This window comes from Lactuca virosa, chromosome 1 (genome assembly GCF_052849685.1).
Source record: "Lactuca virosa cultivar CGN04683 chromosome 1, Lactuca_virosa_CGN04683_v6, whole genome shotgun sequence".
In the NCBI taxonomy this organism is placed as follows: Eukaryota; Viridiplantae; Streptophyta; class Magnoliopsida; order Asterales; family Asteraceae; genus Lactuca; species Lactuca virosa.
The window spans coordinates 216898951-216908009 of record NC_136426.1 but is presented as its reverse complement, the minus strand read 5'-3'; the positions used below and the strand labels follow the sequence as shown (position 1 = coordinate 216908009).

At 36.8% G+C, this 9059-nt stretch overlaps 1 long non-coding RNA gene across 1 annotated transcript; it reads left to right on the top strand.

The window, feature by feature from the left end:
• Positions 1-564: 564 nt before the first annotated feature.
• On the top strand, positions 565-8828 carry LOC145164794 (uncharacterized). The gene is made up of 3 exons (XR_013739874.1): positions 565-808; positions 920-1180; positions 8432-8828. It is a non-coding gene; the product is annotated as an uncharacterized LOC145164794 (long non-coding RNA).
• Positions 8829-9059: the final 231 nt, after the last annotated feature.

The window sequence follows — 9059 nt, the reverse complement described above, 5'->3', positions numbered from 1 at the left end:
GTGAGGAAGATGAAGATGGATTCTGCAGATGATTTTTAGGTGAAATGAGAGAGAGAGAGAGAGAGAGAGAGAGAGAGAGAGAGAGAGAGAGAGAGAGATGTGGGTTCAGTTTAATTATTTATTTTCTTTTTCATTTAAATTAAATAGAAAAAATATAAAAAAAAAATATCAGAAGGGCATTACAGTCATTTCAATTTACCAAGGGACCAAAAACGCAACGAAACTACCTCAAAATGATCATCAATCCAAAAAAGTCGTGGTTTGGACTAAAACCCCAAAAAATGCATCCAGACCAAGGAAAATATATTTTGATTTTCTCTACAAAAGGCAACTTTCCTACTATGTATTTTGATTTTAGTTGTTCAGTCCATAAAGGTTTTTTTTTTTTTTTTTTTTTTTTTTTTTTTTTTTTTTTTTTGTATTTGTATGTTTTAAGGATACAAACTATTTTTTATCAGGTCGGTCACTTTTGACAAGTAGCTGCCACATAGATATTGACCTTTTTACTTTTGTTTCATATGCATCTCTCTCACACATATAAAAACCCTTTTAATAGAATCCACTACTGCTTATGCTTCCTCTCTAATTGAATCCACCAACATCTTCAACTGCCATCTTTGTCATCTAATTTCGGTCATGTATACAACCGGATGTTTTGAGATCATCGATTGAAACACAACTATTCGTTGATTCACATGGATTGCGTATTTGATGGTTAACTGTGTCTGAGTCGTTGTCTTCCCTCTTCTTCCTCAACATCGATCTCCTTTTCTGGCTCATCATCAACCACATCCAATCCAGCAATCGGGTAATTAATCAACCCCTCTTTGAATTCACCATTCGATCCTAATTCCTAAATCCCCAATTAACTCAATTGTTCATCTATTTCTGACAATTTTACATTTCTATGGTTTTGTAGATGATAGATGTGTACTAGACTGTGATTCCGGTGATGCTATTGCATTACTTTCAGACTCACCCTGCTTCGCAATTTAACTTATGGAGGTCGAGAGTTGCGGTGGCGCTAACGTGGGTTGGGGCCGTGAGGTTGACTCATAATTATTTCCGGCGAGAAAAATGGCAATGGGGTGCTAGGGAAGACTGGAGGTATGATATGGCTCGACAGTATGGGAAAAACTGGTGGTGGATTTCATTCTTTGTTGTTTACCTCATTCAACAGGTATAAATAATTAATTTTGACTTTTGAGGTTTACAGTTGACTCAAGGAACTCGATCCATGATGAACACCAAAAGTAATTCAAAATGGTTTATTTAAAATGGATTCTTTACATCATTTTTTTTTTTTACAAATTTATGTTTTCTTTACATTAAAATATATAATCGTAGTGCATTATTTTTTTGTTAGATAATAAAAATGTTAAAAAAAACACATATTTTATTTATTAGTTTTTACAGATTTGTTTTATACAGCTGATTTTAATTTATTTTTTTAATTAACTAACAAGCTAAAAGATGATACTGACTACTGAAGGTGGAGAGTCTTAAAAGTCAGGTCACTAATATATTTATTCCCTTAGAAGGCAGAAGAAACTTAAGTGACCAAAAAGGAAAAGTCAGAAATACATATAGGTCACCCTGTCATTTTTCCTAGGTTTAATATCCATTTGTTTATGTATAATTTTTAGAGTAAATTACTGAAATAGTCCTTATGGTTTGATAAAAATTGTCTGTTTGGTCCCTAACTTTTCTTTTGCATTCGGATCGTCCATGTGGTTTGATTTTGTTGCATTTTTTGTCTCTATGGTTTGGTCAAAATTACACGTTTGGTCTCTAACTTTATGTATGTAAGGACGAAAAACGCAACAAATTCAAACCACATGGACGATCCGAGTGCAAAAAATAAAAAAAAAGGGTTAGGGACCATACATGTAATTTTGACGATATTAATTTACTCCCATTTTTATATAAAAAATGATTGAAATTATATCTATTTTTTTTAAAGTAACAATTTTGGTTTAACCGTTTAGCATTTTTGTTTTGCATTTTGTTTTTCAGTTATTACCCTTTTTTTATCTTGTTCCAGAAAATACAAGAATCTTGTTTTGGGTTTTAAAACATACGATACTTGTTTAGAAAAGATTTTATTTCAAATATATCTCATGAAATATCTATTATGATTATCATGTATTCATGTTCATTATCTCCTTCGGCTATGTCTACGTCTACTTAAACAAACCATCTCTTATCTTAATGTTTTCTTTATAATAATATTATTCATGAGATATATGTAACATCCATCAAATAAATTAAATAAGATACATTCATATTTTTCATTTTATTTTATAAAACAGTTTGGTATATATTAATGCTAATTGGTTAAACACAAAAAATTGTCAAAAAGATCGCACACGATAAAAATAATACAAAGATTTCAATCGAACGTTACCATATATCTATAATCAATACAAACAAATTTATATCTATAATCAATACAAACAAATTTACATTTAGTTGCACAATTTTTTAGTGGCATATTTTATTTTGTGTCACTATAGACGTTTTTAGTGGCACATAGTGTTTTATGTCACTATATCATCTAAAATTCTAATTTTTATATTGGCGCTCCTAGTTCCCTCCAACATAAAAAGCTTCCGCCCGTGCTAGAATTTTTAGAGTTTAAACCGAGGCAATTTCCATATCGTATCTCCCTCTAATTAAACTAAAAACCTCTTAGAAATCGGAATCAATCGTAATCAAAGGATTCTTCCTCAATCTGGTCTCAAACAATTCAGAATCACAATATCGCCCCATGTCAATTTATCCCCCCTCAGTGTCGCCAAAGCGTTCGTCACCCTATTTATCACAATCTCTTTACGAGTTTGACCCTCATTTCGCGTCGTGAACATAACCACCTGAACGTGTATTCCAAATCAATTGAGAAGTTTCAATTGGAGTTCACCTTCCTCCAGATTTTCAGAGCGATCAACAAATGTATGCATCGAATTTCATGTTATTTTTCCTTCTATTTTGCATTTTTTTGTTTCCCTGTAGATTTAATTTCTTAACTAAAATTATTTTCGTAGGGTTTTGCTTGGCCGTATTTTTTGTTTTTCATGTGCTTGTTGTTGTTATTGTTTGATTGGCATAAATCAAATTACATGAGTTCATTGAAGGTTGTACTTTCACAATTACCTTATGAAACATCAATATGCACACAATCTGTTTGTGTAAATGCCTAAATGAGGGTATACTGTCTAGTATAGAGATTGTAAAAAACACAGATAAATATATCAAAATATCTCTTTGATTTATAATTGGAAATATCACTCAAAAACCAATTGGTTTACAATGTGTTTTGTGTTGCTCTGCATATTCATAACTCGATATATGCTATATATATATATATATATATATATATATATATATATATATATATATATATATATATATATATATATAAGCTGGAGTAAGCTTATAATATTAAACAAGTAAAGAGACCCAACCACTCTTTGATGATGTCCCTTACTTTGTTCCAGAAATTGTGTTAGCTTTTAGGAGTGGAAGACAGGAGTGGAGGGATTAAGGAATTAAGATTCCAACAATCACCCCCGAATCTCTAAGTCCTTCTAGAGATGTCTTCAATCCCGATCAAGTCCCGCATTGTCTTGAACTTGGTTCGAGCCAATGGTTTTGTGAGAATGTCTGCCTTTTGTTCTTCACCTGGAATGTACTTCGCCTCCACTTGTTCCTTTTCAACACACTTACGAATGAAGTGAAACCTAGTGTGAATGTGTTTACTTCTTCCGTGAAAAACGGGATTCTTTGTTAGTTCGATAGCCGACTTGTTATCAACTCTAAGAACCACTTTCTCTTGCGTTTTGTTCAAGATTTCTCCCAGCAAATCTTGAAGCCATATTGCTTGACATGCAGCCGCAGTGGCTGCCATGAACTCTGCCTCGCAAGATGATAAAGCAACAGTATCTTGCTTTTGCGAACACCATGTTATTGGAGACAACCCATAGTAGAAAATATGACCAGTTGTGCTTCTTCCGTCATCTGGATCAACATTATGACTACTATCACTGTAACCAATTATTCGATTTTGTCCCATCCTCTCGTACTTGATTCTGTATCCCGTTGTTCCTTGTAAATACCTTAGGATGTGTTTGATTGCAACACCATGTGATTATCTTGGATCTTGCATGTATCGACTAACAACTCCAACCGCATATGTCATATCGGGTCTTGTCTGCAAGAGATATCTAAGGCATCCTACCAACTTTCGGTATTGTGTCGGGTCGATTTCGGGTTCATCTTCGGCCTTCGACATTTTGGTTCCTGGATCCATGGGAATGTGGGTAGGATTGCAATCATGTAAACCGGCTTCCTTCAGAATGCGTTGTGCATACGCTTCTTGGTTTATTGTAATCCCCGATTCATCCTGTTTGACTTCAATGCCCAGGTAGTAAGTTAATCTTCCAAGATCAGACATCTCGAAGTTCTTGGACATTTCAAATTTGAACCTTTTGATCATGCTCAAATTTGTACCTGTGACAAACAAATCATCAACATAGATTGCTAAAATTAGCAAGTTGGATCCTTCGTTCTTCCGGTACACCGATGGTTCTTTCATGCACTTGTGAAATTTCATTCCTTTCAAAATCCCATCAAGTTTCGTATTCCATGCTCTCGGTGCTTGTCTAAGACCATATAGTGCTTTTGAAAGACGGTACACCTTGTGCTCGTCGCCTTTCCTTATGTAGCCTTCCGGTTGATACATATAGACGGTTTCTCTCAACTCTCCATGTAAGAAAGCCGTCTTGACATCCAAGTGGTGAAGCTCCCATCCATTGGTAGCGGCTAAGGCAATGAGAAACCGTATGGTTTCGATGCGAGCTACCGGAGCAAATACTTCTTGAAAGTCAATACCAGGTTGTTGTACGTACCCTTTAGCAACCAACCTCGCCTTGTGTTTGTTTATGGTTCCATCTGCATTTTTCTTCAGCTTGAACACCCATTTGAGTCCAATGGGCTTCACCCCCATAGGTTTGTTTACGAGAGACCAAGTATTGTTCTTGTTGATCGAATTGATTTCTGTATTCATGGCTTTGACCCACTCTGGTTCTTTCTTCGCCTCTTCAACCGGTACCGGCTCGTCATTGGTTGCTAGGAGAAGTTCTTCAATTTCATCAACATAAAGTACATAATCTCGTAATCGAATTGGAAGCACCTTTTGTCTTGTGGGCCTTTGGTTTTGAACATTGTTCACGTTGTTGTTGATCGGACTTGGTTGCTCATTTTCTTGTACCTCCACTCCGTCTTCAATCTCGTGATCCGATTCGTTTGGTTCGTTGTTTACATCGTTTCCTTGGTTGTTGTTTGCCTCATCTTCCGGTAAATCCCATGGTACTATGAATGATCCTGGTTCTTCATTGTCAGGTGTAGCTTCGTTAACCCAATTCCATCCTTTGGTTTCATTAAAAATAACGTCTCGACTTACGATTATTTTTTGTGTAACCGGGTTAAATAACCGATAGGCTTTTATACCCGGTTCAGAACCAAGATGAACCAATGGTCTTGATCTTGCATCCAATTTTTTCACGTTTACCGGTTCAACTTTTGCATACGCTAAACACCCAAAGATGCGTACGTTCTCCAAATTAGGTTTTCTTTTATACAACTTCTCGTACGGAGTTGTATCACCAAGTACTCTTGTGTAAACACGGTTGATCAGGTTTGTGGAATGTTTTACCGCTTCTCCCCATAGATAGTTTGGAACATGCATCGCCTTCATGATACTTCGTGTCATGTCCATAAGTGCTCTGTTTCTTCGTTCCACAATACCGTTTTGTTGTGGTGAATATGGGGCGGTAAGATGGCGTTTGATTCCATTCATATCACAAAAGGAATTAAACTCGAGCGAAGTAAACTCACCTCCTCGATCACTTCGAAACACCTTTAAAGACTTTCCGAGCTCATTCTCCGACAAAGCTTTAAATTTTTTGAAGTGTAAAAACGCCTCATTTTTCTCTTTTAAGAGAAAAATCCACATATACCGTGAAAAATCGTCAATTAGTGTGAAAATGTACCGATTTTGACCCTTCATTGACGGTGTTATCGGACCACATAAATCACCGTGAACTAGCTCCAATGGCCGTGTTGCTTTGTACGTCGTCATTAATGGAAATGACTTTCTTGTTTGCTTGCCCACCAAACAAGATTCACACAATTGATTTTCACTGTCAAAATGGGGTAACCCTTTGACTAGACCTTTCTTGGACATCTTTTTCATTGACTCGAAATTGATGTGTCCAAGTCTTGCATGCCAGCGCCACGTGTCTTCACTCAGTCTTGTATGAAGGCAAATAGGTACTCCAATGGGCAACTGTATTTTATAAATGCGGTTTGGAGTTCTTTGTACCTTCATTAACAAGCAGTTGTCGGCATCATGCATTGTCAAATAGTTGTCTTTCATCCGAATATCGCACCCGGCTTCGGTTGCTTGTCCGAGACTGAAAATATTATTTTTCAAATCCGGAATGAAATAAATCTCCGTTATCAATCGTTGTTGTCCCGATTTTCCTTGGAAAATAATTGAGTCTTTCCCTTTTATTTCGACACACGAATTATCACCGAATTTGACCTTTCCGGTTATTCCTTCGTCGAGTTCGGAGAAAAATGAATGATTTCCCGTCATGTGATTACTCGCCCTGTTGTCCAAATACCATACATCGTTTTCTTGTGAGTTGTATCGAGACGGTATCACTTTCTCTTCGTTCAAAAACACGGTCTCGTGTAAAAATACTGTTTCACCGGCATCGTCGTGTTCAGTAAAATTACTTTCTTGGAATTTTTGGGTTCTGTCCGGACATTTGGATGCGTAATGGCCCGACTTATCACATCTGTAGCATATAATCTTCGACAGATCTTTTTTCGGGTTTCGGTTTGAGTCCGAATTAGAATTGGGCCGGTTATTGGGCTTATTATTGTTTTGGGTCGAATTGGGTCTATTTCCTTTTGGGCCTGACCCACTGGATCCTACCGACCCGGATCCACCACCCGACCCGCTTGACCCATTTCGATTAAAGCCTCCCGACTCGGTGCCATTAGAACCCTTCCCCCGTTTTCCCCAATTCGTCTTCCCCGACGATCCTGAACCTCCACCGCCATCATTTCTCCATCCACCACCACCACTCGTTCTAGCCATCAACACCCTTTGTTGCCCGTCTCCGCCTTCATCTGCTTTGATTCTTTCTTCATACGCTTTCAGACGCCCTACGACGTCATCGAAGGATATTGTCTTCAAGTCAAGCACTTGCTCGAGGGAGGCAACGATTTGAATGAACCGATGAGGTACCACCGTCAAGAGTTTCTTCACGAGTTTCGTTTCTCCGATGGGTTCTCCCAGTGACGCTGACTTCGAGGCGATTCCAGCGAGCTTTCCGGCGAAAGCGTCTATCGTCTCTGTCTCCTGCATCTTCAGTCGGTCTAGATCGGCGGTGAGAATTTGAAATCGAACCTCTTTTACTCTGTCGGCTCCAACATGTCGAGCCCTAATCGACTCCCAGAGGACCTTCGCTTCATCGACGTCCCCTATCTGCATTATCAAGCTCTCAGGGATTGCTTGATACATCAATCCCATGGCAAGGTAATTCTTTTCATCATTCTTCTCTTCTCCTGGATCGATTATGGTCCAGGCTTTATGAATTCGAAGTACAACTTTCATACGCAGGGACCATACGGTGTAATTTGTGGAATTCAACATCGGGCAAGCCACTGTGGTTGATCCTATCTCTTTAAGTTTCACCGGAGCCGGACCAGCATCACCACCATCTCCTTCTTTGTCTGACATCTTTACTGGTGTCCTTCTTGATCACCAGGTAATTCAAAGCTTTCACAGCTCCCCTTGACTGATTTCGAAAGCTCTGATACCAATTCTAGTATAGAGATTGTAAAAAACACTGATAAATATATCAAAATATCTCTTTGATTTATAATTGGAAATATCACTCAAAAACCAATTGGTTTACAATGTGTTTTGTGTTGCTCTGCATATTCATAACTCGATATATGCTATATATATATATATATATATAAGCTGGAGTAAGCTTATAATATTAAACAAGTAAAGAGACCCAACCACTCTTTGATGATGTCCCCTACTTTGTTCCAGAAATTGTGTTAGCTTTTAGGAGTGGAAGACAGGAGTGGAGGGATTAAGGAATTAAGATTCCAACATACTGGCCATGGAAATATCTTTTTTATTGGCTTACAAAAAAAAAGGTGTCATATTGTATGATTATACAAGACATGCATTTTAATCATCTTGTTAATGACTCATGTTATAGATTGTGGATTCATCAGTTTGTGGTTTTGTTTGATTTTGTGTTTTTTTATCCCATCTTCAGTACTATGGTTATGATTTATCTGGATTTATTGTATTACAACTGTCATCTCATGTTATTGACAGTGTGTATGCAAATAAAGGAAGCGATGGACTGAGGAAATGATTCAACATTCTTTAGAAAGGATCAAAACTGTTAATGAGCTGATTATGGAGCAGATATAATTTGTGTCTAAATGCAGGTTTCATTTGCTATTTAAATGGTTAAATTCTCATTTGCTTGTTGGTTTCATTTGAGATGTGTGGATATGTTTTTGGCCAAGTAGGGTCATCAAAATTCATGGCTTTTGAGTGGATCATATCTTAAAGACATTTGTTGCTCCAGTGAAGCTCCCAAATATGATTATTTTATTAGTTTGTTGCTTTTTTGGTGAAGCCTCAAAAACCAATGCCATTTTACTATATGTCTCCACAATAGAGTAGTTTTTCTTGTTGAATTTAGAAGTGTCAATTTCTTTTTTAGATGGTTTTTGTTAGTTTGATTCCATTTATATTTTCTGCTGCTTGTTATTTGTAGTTTCTTTGTATTTAGAAATAGAGTAATATTATTTAATCTCGATATCTCATTTAAGATATGAAATGAGTTTGTATTAAGCTTGAATATGATATATTTTGTTTCTTAATTCAATACAGGTGTTAGGTATGATGATAGTATTAGTTAACATAGAAAAAAGAAGTTTGTATCATGGGGCTT